Raw genomic sequence first — 22,670 nt, forward strand, 5'->3', positions numbered from 1 at the left:
GGAATCTGTGGCTGATATGTAGAACTGAAAGTTATTGTAAAATAAAATAAAAGGAAAAAAAATTCTCCATGGAGGTTGTGATTAACTTAATTGAATGCTGTCTGTCAATGGGCTGAGTTTGAGGAGAGCTAATAATTAGTAGATACAATAATGGTTAGTGAAGATTTTATGGTGTATTGGAGACAGAAACTTGACTGAATTTAAGGGTGACAGAAAGGACTTAAGTTACTCCTGGGAGGAACTTTTGTTTTTTATTAAAAAGGCCAAAAAAAAAAAAAAGAACAGATTTGTAAAATTGTACAACATTGAGACCATACTTATTTTAAGATGGGAAGTTTTAAAGTTAAGTAATTCATTTTTAGTGAGGAGAGAATCATTAGGTTCATTTATATTCCTTTTTTAGAACTGGGAGTAACATTTTTAATAGGTAACCCACCACCATACTGGGAGCAACACCTTTCATAGGTAAAGTGAAACTAACCCAGTGCTCAAAAATGTGAATATCTTTAGGCAGGAGACACAGTTAGCTCATCCATTATGACAAGGTAAAAGAGAGCATATAAAGGCTCAGATACAGGGAGATTAGAATGCATAGTGGTGGGAGCATGTGAAAGCATTTCTTTTAATGCTAATATTTTTATAGTAAAATAGGAAACTGTAATATAGGAATGGGGATTTTTGCTGTGGAACAATCTTTGTCCACTATAAATATGTATTACTCTCATTGGTTAATAAAGAGCTAACTGGCCTATAGCTGGGCAGGAAGAGATTGGGCAGGAAAACCAGACTAGGAGGATGCTAGGAAGAAGAAGGGCAGAGACTCAGGAGCCGCCAGCCAGACACAGAGGAAACAGGACATATACAAAATGAGGTAACAAGCCATGAGCCGAATGGTAGAACTTAGATAACTATGGGTTAATTTAAGTTGTAAGAGCCAGTTAGTAATAAGCCTGAGCTTTTGGCTGAGTATTTATAATTAATTAATATTAAGCCTCTGAGTGTTTATTTGGGAAGCAGCTGCCGAAACAGAGAAACTCTGCCTACAAATATTGAAAGACATAATAATTCTAGAGGGGTTTTAAAGGAGGAATAATTGTTGAGTTATATGGGCATGTGAACTGGCCAAGGAAATATAGGTTGTTTGAAAACACCCAAGACTATGTGTCATTGGAGGTCATGAATTTAAATGTGTGTGACACTATTATGAATGACAATGAACTTTAAGTTTGACTGATATCAAAATCAAGAATTGAAAAAAAACTGGAGTGCCCTGTAAATCCAAGTGTTTTGGGGTCTTTGTCCCATACATCCAACCCACTTAACTACAGGGGATAGATGTCTGAATCTGAATTTAAGAACTGATTATAACTATAAAAAAATGATGAAGCACAGGAAGAGATGTATTGGGAACTGCGATAAAATAAGGTAAGGAGGAGAGGTCAAGGTCATGGGAAGGGATCAGAAGGACAATCTGAATGGATGATGCTAAGTGAAGTGACCATGATTCAGGACATAAAATTAATTCTCAAAGAGTTATGTGAGGAATGTAGGTTATGGCAGTATGGATGGGTCACTAGTGGACTGTTTATACCCCATCTCATGAGCTTCTTGATGAGGGCATTTGAAAACTTTGAAAGTCGAAGTTCCTCCTGTAAAGTTCTCCTCCTTATAAATGTAACTGTTCCTGGTGTTTGTGTAGACTATTGCTAAGTGGATGTAGTCCTGAGGGACTAAGGGGCAAAAAAAATCTTAAGTGAGGGGTGCCACATGAGCATAGAGTAGAAGAAAATCTGAGCCTTGATGGGCAGGACAAAGCACTATTGAATGAAGAGACCTTGCAACATCATGAATCACAAGCCGTCACTGTTTGCATATAGATTTTTTTTTTTTAAGGAAATAAAGACTTTCACTCTGTGTTTTGCAGGCTTCCTTTAGTGACCATAAATCTTTCCCAAATGCTAAGAACCTGCTCGAATTTGGCAAGCCAGATGAATAAAAAGGTCATCTTCTTGCCTAATGGCAGATCCTATAGTTTTTACCACACAATTCCCTTTATGGTCATAATTGTCCCTCGCAAAAATATAGTGTTATAGCAGACGCATAAAACTGCTGCCTGTGGAATAAACAGGAAAGGGCACATTCTCATTTCCAAACAGTTCTGTGTCAATCAAGTTTAGCTTGCACTTAAAATGGAAAGCAATGATCTTCCTAACAACGTGGGGCTGTGATAGACTGTCTCTTTGACCTTTCAGTGCACAGATGAATCTCTTTGCCCCCACCTGGAAAGACATTTTTTTTTTTCAAAGTGAAGATACAGATCTGACTTCCACATATATTACAGTTAGGAAGGCAAAGGAAGCAGATTTCCTTAATCTTGCCCAGCATCCAGTGCAGTGTTAAGTGCAAGGGGGAACTTAATAATGCATGGGTTTTGAAGTAAACCCAGTTAACATTTTCAATCTGGAAAAAGCAATCAGTGTATGGTAAAGAGTAGCTACTCCCCTTAGCCTGAAAGAGAATATAAATTGATATCCAGACATTGAAGTTTTAAAAGTACATGATATGTGGTGAGAAGAAAAAAAAATAAAGTCCACATAAACCAACCAGGGAAGATGACAGTGGGAAAAGGATGTGACTTTTCTCCATTCTGCCACTTGCAGTAAGAAATACAGATTTTTGAGTGACAGGTTAACTGGACAAAGGACTAGTGGAGGAGCCTCTATTGAATAAGAGCGTCTCACAGCTGCACAGCTGCAGGGAGAAGAGGTAATAGATCTGGAAAAACACTGTTTAGCTTCTGAGTTTTAAAGCCTGTGACCAGTGCTGCATATGGATTTCCATGTCTGCTGATGTTGAGACTGTGAGCTGCAAAAGAGGATGGCTCCTTTACCAGTAGTGCTCATGAACAAGTTATGAAACACTTATTTCGTCTTCTGCCTTGTCTGTGAACAAGGAGGATCATCACCATAAAGGATAATTGTTGAATTAAGTGTTCATGTGTAAATCTCTTATATCAATACCTGGTCGTATATGAGAACTAACGTGTCAAGTGAAAGAAGTAGTAGGAGCAGTGACCAAAGCCAAGTGGTTTCCTTGGGTGGCTTGAAAACAGCAATATGCTTTCTCATGGTGCTAGAAGCTAGCAGCCTAAGAGAAGGGGTTGACCAAGTAAGATTATTGTGAGGGATGTGTCGAAATTGTCCCACATTTTCCTCTTTGACTTGTACTAGATGGTTTTCTCCTCTCTGTATCTTCATATTTGTATAGTCTTTCTGCCTTATAAGACAGATCTGAATCTTCTTGCATGACAGCAGTCTGCTGCATTGTGTGGTTCGACCTAATGGCCTCATCTTTACTTCATGCATATGTAAAGACCCTGTGTCAACACAGTCACATTTTTGAGGCATTGATCATAGATATCCAGCATGTGAATTTTGTAAAGGAATACACAGTCCATTATAAAATCCTACCCTGGGATGTCAGTTGGACCACTGATTATGTCCTTCTAAGATTTTTGTTTTCTACATAAACTCACTTGAAAGAATTTTTCTTGCAACCAAGAAATTGCTTGTAAGAATAATATATGTTAGGGTTGCTGTAGATAAAATTAAATATTTTTTAAATAAGTGATACACAGGATTTGCAAAAAAATGTTATTTTGTTATTAATAAGAGTCCATTAAACAAAACACTAAGACCTCAGTATGGGTCAAGAATAGAAATGGGTTGTTTTGACTTCAATAAAACTAGTTTTCAGAGTGTAGATCTATTTCTCTTCCCTCTATCTTTCTATATAATATCTCTTATCCCTCACTCCTCAAGAGTACCCTGTTGTAAAATGTGGGAGCCCATCTCCCAGCTGGGCCCCCACAATTTCCAATGAAGGTAACATTCATAGGAAATGTGGATGAGGAGATATATATATCTCCTCATAAACACACACACACACACACACACACACACACACACACACACACACACATATGGGGGATACATATCTTAGTTCAACTTCTGTCTATTCTATGCCACATGGTTCATGGTCTCTTAATCCACACATTATAACTCCTGACACCTCACTCTGGGAAGAATATTTAAAATTAGATAATTAAAATATTCAATCTTAAATATCACTCATGTTTAGAATGGTGTGAAAATTTTAATTGTGATAATCAGCTTTTTATATTAGAATTTGGAGATTTTCTACTCTGGTATTTCATTTTTTCCCTATGGGAATGGATAGTTTTGCATGCACAGATGTTGTTTGAATCATAATGCTTAACTTCACTGCAGAAGCTATTCATGTTTACTAAGGATATCATAGTAAGGGTACTGGATACTCAGAACCTGGAGTTACAGGTAGTTGAGAATCCCCTGATATAGATACTGGTGACCAAACTCAGGTTGTCTGTATGACCCTATTCACCCTTAATTTTTGAGTCATTTCCAACTTATTTGCTTTCTGACATTTCAAATCTTTTTAGTAATTTTTCTGGTGTATATATATGCACATATATTGATATATCAATATATATCCCACATATATTTATATGTATATATATATATATATATATATATATATATATAATAAAGTAGCATAAATACCCAGTTAATCTTGTGAACAATTTTTTTATCCACACTGATGGAAATGGTTTCTGTATCATCTCACTTTAAACCTAGTGCATTTGTTCTTTACTTACAGTATTATGCCTTTGGACTTTATGCCTTTGGACTGTAGACACATTTCTTTCATGTCATTCTCTTTTGTTATGTGAAATCCTGAAGGCTCCATGAAGATGCTATCTATTCTATATTAAGAGAGGTGGTAAGAACCTTTGAGATGTGGGGCTTAGTAGAAATGGTTAGATCACTGTGGACTTGACCATGGTGGAGACTGAACCTCCAATGTGTCCTCTTGCTTTGCTGATCCCTAACCATGAGATGAATGCTTCCTTCTATAGGCTTTCCTGTCCTGATGTGCCATTTCATACAGGCCTAAAGCAGTGAGACCACCAAGCATGGATGGAAGTCTCTGTAACTGTCAGCAAAAATGTGCCCTTATTCTTTACATTTTGATGATCTTGGAATTTTGTTATAGTTATGGGATGCTAAATGACAAGGCTTGTGTATAATTGATCTTTGCAACCTTTCATACTTTCTAGTAGATTGCTTATTCCAGTGAAAACTCAATAAGTAATTTTAATTAATTAGGGATGGGTAAGAATAAAAAAAAAACACCATTTTTCTAGGACAGTGATCTTTAAATGTCCCATATTTTGCATTCTGTGCTAGGTACCATAAATTATGCCTTTTACTTTTTTTTATTGTCCCCAAGTTTAATGTAAAAAATGTTCTGTTAGATTAATATCTTCCTTAGTTTCAACTCCTCTTTTTAGATCTACGGCAATCATAGCCCCTCAGTATGTATCTGTTCAAAGGATGAATGAATAAATAAATGAGGATCTAGTGGTTGCAATGACTGTGACTTGGCAGGACCCATAAAAATGGAACTTATGCTCAGAGGTAATAATTTAAAGTAGTTGGCTAGAATGCAGTGTGCATTAAGGACATTGGGATGTGAAGCAGGACATTTTGATGCTATAGTTTTTAAAATATATTTACATAAAATGCTTTGGGAAAATATATGTGACAATGACAAACAGCGAAGAAGAAAAGTAATACGTGGCTCTCTTCTGAGAGCTGATAGCTCATGTTTCTCTGTCTACCTTCTGGACTTGTCTGCACTGCTTCAATGGTGGGAGTTATCTCAAGTTTGAGATAGATCTCTTCTATCTTTCTTCCTAGGAAAAATGATTCAAGAGAGCAAAGAATAGTTATGACTGAAATATATGAGAAATGATGCCAAAATTGTGAGAAAAAAAAAAGACTTTACCAGGGGGCAAGAAGTGGTCACAAAAAAAGACTGATTTACAGAGTTAAAAATCAGCAACTCATAGAATGAAGTGAAACTTACGACTAACCAAAATGTGGTTAGTTACTCCCATACCATTTACATCCCTATTATACCAGTATAATATAACCATGACACATCCAGTCTCAGGTTCTTGGTCACATCAGCAGTGTGCAGTATGGGGGAAATTAAGAGATAAAGGGGAAAATAGGGTAGCTTTACATGGGGAGGCAGATAGAAGGACAGGATAAAGAAGGGAATATGGGGAAGGTAGGTCATTGATGGTCACAGAGTTTGTGGCTGGGTAATACTGTTGTTTGCTTTTCTTTTCTGGTAACATACAAAGTACCCAGCACCATGAATGCTATTAAATTGAGGTAAAGCTTCTAGCTGGGCATTATCTCGATGTCTTCATGTCTTTTGATAAAACTATATGGTATCTTCAACAATAGATTCTTAAAATAAGGTTACAGAGAATAATCAATAGCCTTGTCAGTAGCCTGCAATGTTTGTGGGAATTTATGAAAGCCCTTTGACCATTGACTTAAAAGGATGCAACCCATTCCTGGCACTGGAGCTTTTACTTGGTGACATAAAATTCTAGTTGGGACATTATCTCCTCTTCTCTGTGGTAACTCCATTTAATTTACTACACTATGCATATACATTTTAAGAAGGTTTGCTAGTAGTAGATTTACATATAACTTTTCAAAATGCTTTTAGTGTTAGTTGTCCTTCCCCATACTTCCTTCTTTACCCTGCCCTCCTACCTTCCTCTCCATGTAAAGCTATCCTATTTCCCCCCTTTATCTCTTTATTTCCCCCCTACCTCACACTCATGATGTTACCAAGAGCCCAAGACTGGCTGTGTCTTAGGAACAGGGGGAAGGTTATTGTTATTATTCTGCTAAGAAACACAGCAATAAAAATGACTCCTAATGATGTTACTGTATCCATATAAGTTGAGCATCACTCAACTTTTACCAGAGAAGTTTCTTCCTGTAGTAGATGGTAATTAACAAAGAGATCACAATGAGACGATGTTCACAGAATAAGGGTCTTTTTAGCCATTAACCCTAAATGGGATCTCTATCAAATGCCATCCCTCAAAGCTCAGGCATAGGGATCTCTGCAGAAGAGGAGCTGGAAAGCTTCTAAGAGCTAGAGGTGGTGGACCACTCCAAGAAAAGAGCATGTCTCAGCCATACCAGGATCAATAAACATATGAAATCATGGAGATTCTGACAGAATACACAAGACCTGTAAAAATTAAGTTCAGCTAAAATCCCAACACTGAGAAGAAAGAGTAGACATAAAGTCCTACCTTTAAACAAGAAGCGGTTGTAGTCGATATTTCCTGGGAAAAGGGAAATCAGTTTTCTTCAGTGGAGAATCACTAAATTTAACAACCACACTCCAAAGCAGGCTCTGTGTCCAGGAGTAGTTGGCCAACACAGAACATACTCCATGGCTTTTTGTGGACATTTTATTTTGTTTTGGTATTTTTTTATTTTGTTAGTTTTCTTTTCCTTGAATTTTCTAAAAGAATTATGTTGAGAGAGAGCGTGGGGAGAGAGAGAGATCATAAAATTGGGTGGATAGACAGGCATAGAGAATTTGGGAGTTGGTGAGGGAAAATAATACGATCAAAATATATTGAATACATTTTAGAAATAAAGAAAAAGAAAAACCATCAAATGTCCTGCAGAGGGGGATTTGACCAGTTAGATGGGTAAATACAACTGATTGAGACATTTGGAGTCTCTTGTGTGATGTGCTCTTCCTACTCCACCAGCTCTTCAAGGCACTTCAGTAGAGAACTGTGTGCTCCTTCAAGGTTACTGAATTTGATTTGCTTTTTTCTAGCTATAACAAGAGAGATGAGAAGTTTAAAGACCCCGAGTCACTGAGCCACAGGTACATGTTTATTCTTACTAATAAGTCACAGTGAAGCTGAACTACCTGATTCTGACTTCCTTTCTAGCCCCCATTTTTGAAGTACCTATTTTTTATAACATGATAAAAAACACCCCCAAACCAAAATTGAATATATGCATGCCATTATTGAAAGAAATACAAGAACAGAATTGAGAGCTTTCTGTGTTCTTTGGTGCTGAGATATGTAATCATGTTGTGACATAACTCTCTGCCCTATTTCTTCCCAAATCCTCTTTTTAAAATAAATATTTTACATTCAATAGTATTGGTAAAAATCGGGGAGCTTACAAAATCATTGTCCTGTATATTCAAGTAGAGAAAATGCCACATGAGGACAACTATTTAGTCTGTTTATTTCCATTTGGAAATCATAGTTTTTGCTTCAAACAAGAGCTTCATTACTGAAAGACAGGACTCACAGGGTACATGATAATCTGTAGGGATTATGCAGATGCTTACCTTTCTTGATTAAAATGTGCTTCTACAGAAAGTAAGGATGCACCTGGTGTGGCCTAGATTCCACTCCTAATGTGTATTCCTTACCTTAGCTGAGGTCATTTCTCCATGCCAAAATGTACTGAGTGTCTTATGCTCACCATGCCTCCTAATTAGATTCCCCTTTCTCTCCCATCTCTTATGGGTGAAAGTGGCTTCATTTTTGAAGTTCTTCATGATCACTTATAAACACATTAACTGTGACTGATATTCTCCATACTTCAAGAACCTTCAGCATTGCCATGTACACAGGCAAAGTAGTTCCAGCTGCACTTCCCCTGCTGAGGTCGGCTTTCTCTTCATGAGTGAGTGAGCATTTTCTTTCATCTGGTGAATTTGTTGCCCCGGAACATTCCCAGTACTTACAAAAAGTTGACATAAATTGCCCCCAGTGGTTTCTCTCTTGTCTCATGCTCTTTGCATACATCATTTTGTTAAGTTAACTCTACTTCTTGGGCCTTTTTTTATCATTCTAGAAAGCATCATAAAATGGCTTTTTTATTATACATATGTACAATATATAACTTGCTAATTTTTTTTAACTTCTGAAGCATCAAATCAATGGCAAGGTCACTTTGCAAATCTTTTTTCTTTTAAATGAGATGGCAATGTGCCAATGTTTTGGTGCAGTGTCCAATTCTAATGAAAGATTAAACATTTTAGCCAGCAGTTCCAGTGTCCTCTGGCTGTTTGAAAACATTTGGTTGAATGCCATCTGTTCTTGGTGATTTATTTATGTCTTGTTTGTCAATTTGTTCTAAAGGACCCTCTATAATTATTGACCAGATCCGCTAGCCTGTGCACTACGAAGGAGAAATGATTAACCAGGACATATGTGCCCAGCGAAGTGCTTGGCAGTGTGGTGAAGACAGAGCATCTGAAAAGCGTATTTGTTCTCCAGAAGTTTGTTATTTGGTGGTAATATCAGGTATTTGTCTTATTGTTGCAAAACAAAAGAAAACAGAACAAAACAAAGCAAATCAAAACCTTGCAACAAGACTTGGGAACAAAGGGATTATTCTAGTTCATAGTATGGAAGTTTAGTCTCTCATGGCAGGGCAGACATAGCTACCGGAACCTAATGGAGTTGGTCCCTTTGAATCTCCAGAGAATAAGCGGAAAGACACAAAGGTTTACACTCAGCTCTCAGTTGACTTTGTTCTTTTTACTCAATCCCAGACCCCAGCCTGTAGCATGGTGGCAACATTTAGAGAACTTCTCACCTCTATTTACCTGATCAAAAAAAAAAAATCCTTCCTGAACATATTTCATCATTTGTCTTCAACATGAATCTAGATCTTTTCCAGTTGACAAGAAATATGAATTATCACAGTTGGAGTATAACGTAATCAAAGTTCTGGTGTTCATCAAGCTCGGCCTGAGGTACTGTAACAATAGACAGGAAACACAATGAACTCTTTTCTTCATTGTTTCATCAGCGATTTGTGCTGCCTTCTCTCCTCCTCATCCAGCCCTTCCATGATGCTGAGCACTCTAAATGCCTCTGTGTCTTTAATATACTCAAGAAATTTCCTCTATATTATTTACCTTTCCCTTTTTATTTTATTTTAAAAGAGAGGTGGAGTTTATTACAGACCAAAAGGAAGTACTGTCAAGGGGTAAGAGTTGGCAGTGGCCAAAGAGACAATTGCATCACTTACATATGGGCAGGCTTCCTATTACTTTTAAACCTAGCTGAAAACTAACACTTCCCCTGAGGGGTGTTTTCCTGCCCAGGTGGGTGATAGGGCCATTGGGTTGAGTTAACTATAGGATGACTGGGAGAGGGGAATTGGTATATGTTCACTCCTTTTTGAAAGTTCAAATTCTTATAATATCTAAAGCAGTGTAGATGCTATGTACTGAGGAAATAACAGTGATGAAAATGTGCATGTGATATTCTGGCCTTAGCATCTTCTTAGGCTTGTTCTGTTCATCAGTCTATCAATAGCAATACCTGAGAATGCCACTACAGCCTGGGCTTCCGAGATTTTTAGCTCTCTGCCAGGCACAACTGCCATGACTCATGGTTCTGATTATTCTTGCCATATTTATACTCTGCTGGAAGCTACTGCTCCATATTAGAAGAAATGGGTTGAGTTTTAGTCTTCCTAATGTTATGTCCTTTGAGCCATGAATCATGGCTGCTTGCCTGTCCTGTCCCTTGTCAAGATGATGCCTTAGTTTCTGCCTGCAGCATTGTTTGCAGAGCTCAAGGTGGCAGCGGTATAGAACTCACACTATTACCTCCTCATCTCAGCTTCTTCTGCTCCTCATCGCCATGAATGATCCTTTTTCTCCCTCCTGAATCAAAATGTAAAGTTGGCATCCATCTGAAAACTTTCGCATGGTGGTGTCATTTGTCCTGCGTGTCTACTCTTAATTCAGTATTGAGTGACTCCAGAATGTCTCAGTTACTCATCACACACACACACACACACACACACACACACACACACACACACACACACACACTCATGCACACACGCGCACACACACACAAGAAAAAACAAGAGACCTTACAGAGTGGCCACAATTATCCTTATCTTCAAGTGGCCTACACATACCTAAGTGTCCAGATGACTGAGGTCAAGTGCATGTAACTAGTAAGTTTCCATTCTTAGAAATGCTAGCAACCTGCTTCCTGTGTGGGAAATTCCAGCATTTCCATTGCTTTGATTTGCACTCCTTTTGTCATAAAAATGAAAGTGATATTTTGATTACAGAGAAAGCAGCAGGATGAACTGGAGACATGATAAAAACATACGTTAAATGTGTGGTGGTTGATTGGTCCCTCCCTCAGAATAATTTGTTTAAACCCTGAAGCTCTCTCAGCCAAATTTGAAATCAATAAACAATCCGGCCACTGCTCAAATCAGGCATCATCTGCTTCAAAACTTGTCATGTCTGCTTCTGATTGGCAAGTGAATCACAGCCAAGTGCTTATTAGACTGTTAGGCTCCCTTCCAGTGCAGTCTTCAATTATCTCTGTGATTGTACAGCAAAGAACATTTGCTTGATGAAGTAGAGCTGATTTGCTTATTGTATGTCTCTGCATTCTCATTAATCTCTCCAATTCTGCAATTTGTATTGGTTTTCTAGTTATTAGTGTGAATTCATGACAGCATGTTTTATTATTAGTGCTGTCTCCTTGCCGTACTTAACCCTTTGGAATATGCAGAGAATGTGACATATTCCCCTTCTGAAGTCTTTGCAGGTTTAATGTGAATGACTGCAAACAGGACAGAGGCCTGGTGTTCGAACTGGTGGCTTTCAATAATCAGTGGGATCTCATGAACGCTGTTGTCAAACAGTTGTATCTCTCCCCATTCCTTATGACTTAATGTAGATTTAGAACATATTTTCTTCTTCTTTGATTTTTTTTCTTTTTGAACAGGGCCCCACACTGTAGATTGTGCTTTGGCTAGAAGCTGCCTTTATCTCCTGATTGCTGGGATTTTAGTCATGTGCCCTAAAATTGCATTTTTTGTATCTTTGTGGACTATCAATTAATCATTTTAGACCTTTGGATTTTTGGTGAAATATATATATATATATATATATATATATATATATATATATATATATACACACACACACACATTTGCACTCCTTTTGTCATTATTACAATATATATTATAATGTATATATATATTTGACTCAAGGTCAATTTTCCTGCAAAATTTTAAATTTTAATTGGAAATCGTCCTGAGACTACCTGCAAAGAACTTCCATTGGCTGATCCCTATGAAATTTCCAAATCATATTTAAAAGCCTACTAACAAATAAATGTCTTTTTGAAAAACTCCAAATAATCAAAGATGACACTTTTGGATTTGAGAGCAAACATGCTTTTTCAACCATTGGATCTCCCTAAGCAATTTCACACAATACAGATCCAGCAGGGGACCCAACCCCTAAGTACAAAATTAAGAGTTAAAAAAAAATACTAAGAATGTGGTAAGTGCAAAGCCTTTCTAATCAGCTGCTTAGGTCTTTCTGTTTAATCTCTGAAATTAGGAGCCTCAAACTTTCCTGGTCACAAGAGGAAGGGAAATGTGTGTTTCTTTGTGTTCTTTATATCTATAGGATTTGGTTAACTTTACAATCTCGTGTCTTCGTTTGGTGTTGACTATTTTAGACCCTCTCAGATGCCAACAGGAAACAACCACCTTCCTGTTCCTGATCAACACATGTAATTCATATTATGTTATGTTGCCTAGGAAGGCAATGGTGTTTTATGGCTGCAATTATTTCTCAGTAAATTATTCACTACTCATAGTGTGAACTCTGAGAAAAATTTGCATTTTCTTCCTATAGTTAAATATTACTATCAATTCAATATTATAAATTTCTGCCAGATACAAAGTAATCATGCCTTGTTTCTAATAATGAACTCTTAAGTGAGTGAGTAATACCACACTATTCCTATTACTGCTTGTGGAGGCCCACAAAGGTTTCCTTGTGAGATCTAAGCTTGCATTACCCAGCAGGGCTGCATTAGAGAATTGCTTGACTATGTGTGCGGTTACCAGGTGATTGGAAAGGGTCTGCACTTGGCTGTGCTAGGGGGAGGTCTTTTGCTCTACCCTGTGGCATTCCTATAAAACGTCCTTTAGAAGAGACAGAAGGGGCCACTGGATGATGATCCAGGCCATCCTGAGGCTATCCTGTGTTTCTGTTTCTCTCCTCTCTATCCTTCTATCTAAATATTTCTCCTTCCTCCATCCTCAAGAGTACCCTGGGGAAAAAGTGGGAGTGGGCTTCCCACAGAGAAATGGGTAGGCCCCCTACAATTACTAATATTTTAAGCTCCTATTAGTTGCATAAGTATTACTTGTTAAATGTAAATACTTAATTCTGACTCATTAAGAGAAAAGTAAAAACTAAATTTAACTTTACACATGACAGAATTTTTGTAAATTTTGTAACACTCATGAAATTAATAGAGTTTTATGTTTGCTTTCCATTTGTGTGTTTTCTACACTAGCTTGTTCTTTCCTATGTGTTCTGGTCTTATAAATTCAATGCCTCCAAAAGGTTTTGAATCCTCTTTCTACAATAACCACAAAACTGTCTATACCATTTCTCAAATATTTTTCAAATTCCATTCCAAAGCCCCTACAACTTAATTTGTATTTAAAACTATCTTCAAAGATTTTTTCCCAATGTTTATGTTTTAAATTCTAAAATTTATTCATATATTTGGTCCAAATATTCAGTAAGTGATTGTGTGATGTGAGCCATCCAGTATAAACATACAGACTGATTTTATTTGTGTGTGCAATCTTTCTTTATTAGTTTTGATTAGTTCACAATTTACATCCTTCCCTATATCACTGTCTTTGTCCTGCCTCTACAGAATTCTAAATGTTTACTGTTCATTATTCTCCTTCTTACGTTAAGATAAACCCTCAGAATTTATATCAACAGGCCTCCCTTTGGTAAATTTTTATTTTTGCTTAAATTTGACAGGAGAAGAAATGATTTTTCTCTATGTTTATGTATACACGTGTGTGAAAGTGTGTGCATGTATGTATGTGTGCTTATGTGTGTGTGTGTGTATAAATGTGTACTTGTCTATATGTCTGTGTAGTATAGTATATTTCCATGTTTTTTGATTACCAATATATCTTCTTTCATAAATGTTCTGTTGTTGTCTTTTGCTGTAGCCAGAAGTTTCTCAAGTCCCCACCACCACCACCACCATGGTCCAGACAAATCTCTCTCACCTGTGGTCCTACAGCTACACAGACCCAAGTAAACACACAGAGGCTTATATTATTTACAAACTGTATGGCCTATGGCTAAGAATTCTTGCCAGGTACCTCTTTCATCATAAATCAACCCGTTTCTATTTATCTATGTATTGCTATGGGGCCATGGTATTACTGGTCTGCTGGCATGTTGCTCCTGGTGTCTTGCTGCCTATGCCTTTCTCCTTTCCTGTCTCTCTCTTGGATTTCTTGCCTGGCTATAACCTGACTCTCCATAGGCCAGAGAAGCTTCTTTATTAACCAATCATAGAAACACATATTCACAGCATAAAGAAAGATATCCCACAGCATTTTGTTAATGTGCCCATTGAAGATTTCACCTTCTTAATGATTTTTATAAAAGATAATAATTTTGTGGTATTAAGACCTCAATGAATATTCCTTTTTTATCTTTATTTCTCCTTTCATTTTGCTGACCATACAGTTTCACAGAAAAATTTTAGTTGGTGAAATTTATTATTTTCTATAATTCTAAATTAAGAGCTTTCTTAGCAAAGTAGAATCAATATTTATACTGTTTAGGTTTTCTCACTTTTTTCTTCTTATCTCCTTAAAAATATGTAGTTTACTTTCTTCTCAAAATATTACTTATTGCATATCTGCTTGTAGCACAGTACCTGTAGTCAATATTATGTCATTATGCACCTTAAAATTTAAGAGGGTATATTCTCATGAGTTTTAGTGTGCTTACATTAATCAGTAGAGAAGATGATTCCTGAATTATCAGACTGTGTAGAGTGACAGGCCAGTCCCTGATTCTCAAGTGATGTCCTGATACATATTCTAAAAACAAATGAGCACCGTGCCCTCTTATTGTACAAGACAGAGAGACAGAATGGGGTCTAGTTAGCTCCCTCTATCCCTTTTTTATGAGATTATTAATCTTATTCACAAGTGGGTACTTTTCTAGTCTTCATCACCTCCTAAAAGCTTTCTAATTAAAACTGTTGCATTAGACATTACAGTTTAAGGAAGAAATTTGACAGTTTATCAAATGATTAAACCACTAAATCAAGTTTGGTTAGGAAACACACACATACACACATAAACACCCACTAAACCTAAAAAACAAAACCCTAAAAGAAACCCATAAAATCAAACTGTTACAGTTTGATTATGCCAGCTTCTCCACAGGCTCATGTACTGAATTTTTGGCCCTGAGATAGGGACACTATTTTTGAAGGTTTTGGGGGTAGGGCCATAGCAGAGGTTTCTTTCCCAACATGAGGCACTGTGACATTCCCCTACCACTATGACATTCAACTTGTTCTGCTTTACCACAGGCCCAAAATTAGATCCTGGGCTCAAACCTCAGAAACCTTGAACCAACATATATCTTTCTTCCTTCCAGAGTTCTTCTCAGAGACGTTTGTCCCAAATGCTACCTAGCACAGACTCCAACAAAGCACAGTAGTTTAAAATAGAACCGAATGGAAAGGACACAAAAAGATTTGAAGATTTGTGAATTTGATTTTACCTTGATGGTGGCACTGGGATTCTGGGTGTTTACACAATCCAAATGCATCAAGTTTTACATACTAAATATGTGCAGTTCCTCAAATAAAAATTCACCTTAATTAGGCAGTTAAAAGCAAACCAATTGATCTACCGTGTCTCCACTCTCTTTTACCATTGACCTTGTGTTTTGTATAAAATTACATTAGCCTTTGAGAAGGCTTGATTGATTTTCCTCTTTTGCTTGTAATACTCATTTGTCTTTTCCTTTTTTTATGCCACTAGCAACTTTAATACTTTGTTTCCAGCATAAATAAGAGTTGCCACACAGCAGTAGACAGAATGATAGGCCACAAAAATAATGCTTGTGCCTTCACTTTGCATCTCTGGAACATTGGAATGTTACAACATTTGACCACCTATCATGGACAAAGCTTGTGTTAGACCATCTGTTGCTCTCAGAACTGTAGCATGGGAAATGAAAGAAGAATTTTCCGTCAGAGAGAGTAGACAGCACTGCCAAGAGAGAGCCAATGTGAGAGGAGAGCTTGAGCTGCTCACATCAATGAAGTAAAGAAGGCCGGGCAAAGAACAGAGGGGCCTCTAAAAGTTAGGAGCCTCTCTCATGTGTTCATTGACAAGGGACTGAAGACCTTGGGCTGACAACCACGAGAAATTGAACTGTGGCAGTGAAATGGATGAGTGAGCAAAGAAATAAATTCATCCCAGGATCCACAGTGGAATGGAGTTCGGCCAAGTTTTTGCTGGACCCCAGAGACCATGAGGGCCTTCTTTGGTCTATAGCCATGGTTCTCAATCTGTCTAATGCCGCAACCCTTTAATACAATTCTTCATGTTATGGTTACCTGCAACCATAAAATTATTTTTATGAATAATAATATGGATATTTGATATGTAAGGATATCTGATATGTAACCCCAGGAAAGGGCCATTCAACTCCAAAGGATTGTTACCCACAGGTTGAGAGCCGCTGGTCTATAGAATCATACATTCATATATTTGTGTTGTTTAAGGTACAGCATATGTGGTAATTTGTTATAGCAGCAGCAGAATACATCAGGCTTATGGACTATTGTATTGAATGTACTTGCACTAAATTCTGTGTGAGTTTCCTAATAGTTCAGTAAGCATAGACCTTATTCACTGGGGAACCATTGTAAGCCACAAATTATAATTCTAGCAATAGTAATAATAATAACTTCAATAATTATAATTATTGTTAATAATATTTATTGAATATTTTCTACATACAAAAAATTTCTTAGCATATAAAATTATTTCAATAATGTGCATAAATTAGTGCAAATGGTATTAATATAATCTCTTTCATTTGTACACACAAAGAGCACTTATAAAGGAGTTAAAAGGAACTGGAGAAACAGAAAGAGTAGGTAACTTTCATAAGCACACACAAAAAGCCTTAGAAATAGTATAGCTCCCATAGGCAATGGGGGAGAGTGAGAACGCTTACTCACTTTGCTTTCATTACTTTACCATTACTGTTGCTGTAAATGTTATTATTCTTATTATGATGCTGTGTCTCCTTGGTTATTGTTGATGTTTGCTGCCACTACCATATTTTATTGTGTTCTTAATATCAATACACAGCATAGAGATAACAGAAAGGATAGTAGTGGGAAAACATATGTGGAATATTGACTTGGACAAAGATTCCCCCAGACTCTACTCTAGTTTATCTAGTGGTCAATTAAGCTAATTGAGCACTTAGACCAGGTCTGCAAGTTAGCAATTAACAGAAGAAGCAGGAGACCTTCTTATATGTAAGGACAATTACTATTGGCTAGATGAATTTGAGCAGCTTACTTACTGTATGTGCTCTGGCTGCATAGTTAATCTTCCTAAATAATAAATACTAGGTGACTTTTTTTTAAAGTCATGAATTAGATCAGATAAAAATGTTCAAAGAATGAAAATATGAAATAGATTATTTCAATCTGAAGCTTTTACTCATCCCAGCTTCTAAAAGGATTTATTTCAGTAAAGGATAGAAAAATGAAGTGTCTGGATTTCCCCCTTGTATCCAGAGGGTCTGTATGTTTTGTTCATCCAAGTAGCTGCTTTCATAACACATTTTTCTCTGGTTTTCGCAGTATTTAGCCATGGGACTTGTGGCTGATAAAGCAGAAGTATGTGAGAAGTGAGACACTGAGAAGCAGTGGCCAGCTGTTCATTATTATGATAGCACTGAAATGAATAAATCCGTCTTCCTATGGGAGACAAAATGATCCATGCTCCGGAGAAGGGCCGTGTGGAGTAGAGACACTCAGAGTGCTCCGCTCAGTGTGGGATGACAAGGACAGGCCTGAAACCCACAAATGAGTTCCCAGATAAGAATTCTACCCCCCACTAAGTAAATGCTGTACCCAGTTGGCCTTCAGCTTCCCACAGACAGCTCTTGCTTTTCCTTTTCTCCAAGGGCAGCAATCACACTTTCTCTCTGCAGTCTGAACAAGAAGAATAATTGGGAGCCCTTGGGGGTTGTAAGAAAGGTTGAGGAGCAGGGGCAGGGAGAGTGGAGAATATTACAATCAAATTGGCAGTCTGGTGAGCCTGGGCCACAGGAAGGGGCTTTAGTCACCCCTACCTCTTTCTCATTCTAGTTCTTGCCTAGCTTTTCAATTTCCAGATCAGATTTTGGGATTGCTACTTAGCTCAACTCTGGCACATATTTATGATACACATTTATTTTTAGTCCTGAGTCATAGCAACTTCATGAAACCTCTAAGTTAGAGATTTCAACATCTTCCCAGTCTCCTGAGTTAACGTACCAACTCTTGCCACTCAGAAACCACTGGCATGTTTCCTTATTTTAAAATTATATATATATATATATATATATATATATATATATATATATATATATATATATATATGTGTGTGTGTGTGTGTGTGTGTGTGTGTGTTTATATATGTATATATATAGATGCATATATATATGTGGGGTATGCGCTGTGTGGGTATGTGCACATGTATGCAGGAACCCATGAAGGCCAGATGTATCAGATTCTCCTTTATGTGGACTTACAGGAGGCTGTAAGATTCCTACATGAATGCTAGGACCCAAACTCACGTCCTCTGGAAGCAGAATGTACTTTTAGCCAGTTGGCTATCTCTTTCCAGCTCTTACTAGGATGTTTCACAAGATCAGATCTACTTGTGTCTTTTTTTCTCAGTCTTGCCTAAACCAAATTCCAAATAAGGGCTGGGAACACTGCCCAGTTAGTAAAGCGCTTGCCACATAAGCATGCAGACCTGAGTTTAAACACCCAGAACCCATATCATCAAACCAGAGGTAGCACTGTGCAAATATAATCCCACTGTTCCTATCTTGAGATGAGAAACAGAGACAGCAGAATTGCCAGAGGTTCAAGGGCCACCTAGGTCAGGATATGCAACAATAAACAATAGACCCTGGGTCAAACAAGATGAAAGACCACGATGGACACCCAAGATTGTCCCCTCACCTACATATGTACACTGTGGTATAGGTATGCCTCCATTCTTCCATATAAACAATAATACACATACATACAGAGACACATAGACACACACACATATACACAGGCACACACACACACACACACACACACACACACACACACACACACACACACACACACACACACGACTCTTGTGCCTAAGGATATAGTGCAGTAGGTAGCAGGCTTGCCTGGCAAGCATGAAGCCACGGATCTGACCTCCAGCACCTCAGGAAACAGGCAGGATGGTACACACCTATACTCTCAGCATTGGGAACATAGAGACAGGAGGATCAGAAGTTGAAGGTCATCCTTAGCTACAAAGAATTGCAGAGATCACCCTGAGGTATGAGAGACTATCTCAACAACAGCATAGCCTATTTATAAATGCCTTGGAGTGTAAACACCTAGAGTTCCTCTTTTATCAATACCCCAAGAAGGATCAGACTCATATTCTGTTGCAAATATTCTTCCTCAGCTTTTTCTCTGCACTTTATCCAGTCACCATAAAACAAGTTCCTCATTTCCATTCTTCCCTGCTTCTGCTTGCTAGCATTGGGCCTTCCCCACTTGAAACATGCTCACCATTAAGTGTGCACCTTTACCTGGCAATTGTGTCTTGACCAGACACGCAGCAGATTAGAAGCGTCTCAACTCCAGGATGGTCTGGAGTACTGTAAGACTGTGCACCCTTCATGCCTACATCCCCCTGCATTGCCACTTAACCACAGTAAACAGCACTTGCCTGTTTCCTGTTTCTCAGGGATAGGTAGCTCCCTGGGATATGGTTCTCTCTCAGCACTTCATTACATGGTCTAAGGGGCACCTGTTTTTGTCACCTCTTTCTGTTCAGATGGCACACTTACACTGTCCAGTACATGTGAAGCAATTCCATTTGATTAGCAAAATTAAATCCAGAAGGTAAAAAGCCCAAAGTTATGCTTTATTAAGCCTGAAGTTATCTTGATGCTAGATATCAACTAGTAGAAATGGCAAATTATCCTTTCCTGCAGCAAGGATTCTAATTAGTTACCATATGTTGACAGAAACAGGGACCTCAAAACTTCCTGATCTGGTAGGAAATGTTGTCATCATGTCATTTCATTATTTTTATACACTAAAAATGAAATGCCCTTGACTTAAAAAGCAGAATAATGTTTTAACTTATATTCCATGAATGCACGCAGGCAACTATCTTGAATGTGGTTCTTACGCCATCTATTAGTCTTCCCTCACATATCACTTTGAGGTAGATAGTACAGTTTGTCATTATCTATATTTCATTTCACATCAATGGGCTTAGCGTGTCTACTTCCTAGTCTGTGTCACAAGCCAGCAGTATGAGTATAGGCACTCACTATGTAGGGTGTTGATTTCTATGACATTTATTCTTAATTGTGGAGTGGTTGTAGAAAGCCCGTGCTTAGAGGTTTGAATTGTAAACCTCACAAGAGCCAGACCTATATTTGGCTCTTTCACTAATGGGTTTTCCAGTAGACTTGACAGTATAGGTGTTTAATAATACTTTGTCAAATGAACGAATGAACCTGTAGTTGGGATTCTTTACATTGCCTTTAAAGCCTTTCATGTTTTGAATGGAACAGTGTGGTGAGATCATTAAAGGAATAGATGGGGAAGTTGGGCTAGAAAGAGACTCAGAGTTGAATCTTGCCTCTGCTGTTTATTAGTGGGGTGCTTTGGGGGCCTCTCAGGTACATCATCTCAATTCCTATCAGCTGGCTTAAACATAAAGGAAAGATTGATTTTGGGGGTTTTGTTGTTGGAAGTAAATGAACAACGTACAGAAGTTCTTACCACAAATCCAGCATTTGAACTTAGGTAAATATTAGTAGTTATCTTCCCGCTGTGAGGGAAAAGTTTTAATTCATATCCATTTAGGTCAGTGAGAGATTCAATCATTTCTGATTTTTTTCTGAAATCATCATTCCATATTTATAATTCAGACTGTTTGATTTATATGCACCCTGTTAGCTGATTCTAAGTGGTTTCCAGCTTTTGCATACCCCCGGAGTTTATCTCATTATGCTATGTAGGCTGAAAATAAATTCTAAAAATTGTACCAGTATATAACTCAACAGTGTTTTAGGCTAGTGGATTTAGTTGTGAGTTTTAGTTAGGAAAGATGACAGAAATGAAATGTTTAGTAAATCCATACCTGATTGGAGAGAGGATATTAGAAGTTAAGCTCCTGATTTTCATATATCTGGGCATTAAGTACCTTTTGTATTTTGCTTGGTATGCTAATCCACATAGAAAGCATCACAGAATTTGAAGTTTATAAAGCCCTCTCTAAATAATTCTTTTAACCATGTGAGTGCTGAAATATGTGATTTGGTATGCATTCTAGCTATGTAAGGGTAAATAAACAATTACTTTTGTTTTTAACAAACATTATTGTAGGCATGAATAGTATTTAGAGGGTTAAGAAAAGATAATACCCTTTTATTTACATTATTGCGTGTGTTGCGATATTAATTTAGTTAATTTTGTTTCATTACTGCAAACATGTTTACATAATCTCTTAAGTTGGTAAAAGGCATTCTTGAACATTCCTGTGATATAAGCTACTACTTATTAGGGTCTGAGGAATCCTTGCCTTCGTGAGAATGCATCTGAGTTTGTGGAGCAATGCGGAAGCTCTATCAGCCATTTCCGTCAAGTGTTTGGGCTCATACAGCTGACTGATTGATATAGATATGATAGGATGAAGGGGTAGATTATTGAATCTACCTTTAAAGATGTTGCTTAAAATGGTTTCCAATTCTATGGTTTTAGTTTGTTGACGCAAATTTAAAGTTAATTTTGTTATACTCTATGTGTATTTCTATGCTTATTTAAGGTATGTTTGTACAGCTCATTTGAAATTGTAATATATAATTAAGAAATACAGATTAATAATTAGTCATCCATGATAATCAAACTTATAGTCATGTTAGTTAAGCTTTCTAGATATACATAGATATATTTCAGTTAGGTAGGTAATCTTCAAACACCTCAAAGACCTACAGAATATGGTATTTAAAATGTTTTAAAAACTTAGACTTTCTGGACAATGAGACATGTCTACTACTGACAGCACCAATTTACTTCAAAGAGGAAGATGAGCATCAAAGACACTCCATATGGAGTTTATCTTCTTCTTGGCAAAAATAGCCATTTGTGCAAGAAAATGTTCTTGCTTAGTCTGCTGATAATATGTTATATAAACTGCACATGCAGGACCCATAGCAAGGTGACCACTGAACTTTGCAAGGTGAAATGGTTCTTCAGGGTCCTACTCATAGAGGAGAATGGCAAATATTCTACAGGACACGGGAAGAAGCAACTAAAAATCTCTACGCCTATTGACTGAAGATGGATGCCCCAACATTGCAGAGGAAATTTGAATGACTGTACAGGTAGGCAGCTGTCTCTGTCATTTCCAGAATTTTTGGAAGTTGCTTACAATGCATTACCTGTTTACTTAGGTAACATCTCCTTCTGGGGTCTTTGATGTAGTTGAAGACTAAATAGTTATAATTATAATTTTCCTTGGTTATGATAAAAGATAAATTAG

The 22,670-nt window shown here is 37.4% G+C and overlaps 1 long non-coding RNA gene across 1 annotated transcript; it reads left to right on the forward strand.

Moving 5' to 3' along the window:
- Positions 1–5,405: 5,405 nt before the first annotated feature.
- LOC121830497 (uncharacterized) lies at positions 5,406–9,442 on the forward strand. The gene is made up of 3 exons (XR_006073716.2): positions 5,406–5,519; positions 7,774–7,824; positions 9,104–9,442. It is a non-coding gene; the product is annotated as an uncharacterized LOC121830497 (long non-coding RNA).
- Positions 9,443–22,670: the final 13,228 nt, after the last annotated feature.

This window comes from Peromyscus maniculatus, chromosome 6 (assembly GCF_049852395.1).
Source record: "Peromyscus maniculatus bairdii isolate BWxNUB_F1_BW_parent chromosome 6, HU_Pman_BW_mat_3.1, whole genome shotgun sequence".
Taxonomy (NCBI): Eukaryota; Metazoa; Chordata; class Mammalia; order Rodentia; family Cricetidae; genus Peromyscus; species Peromyscus maniculatus.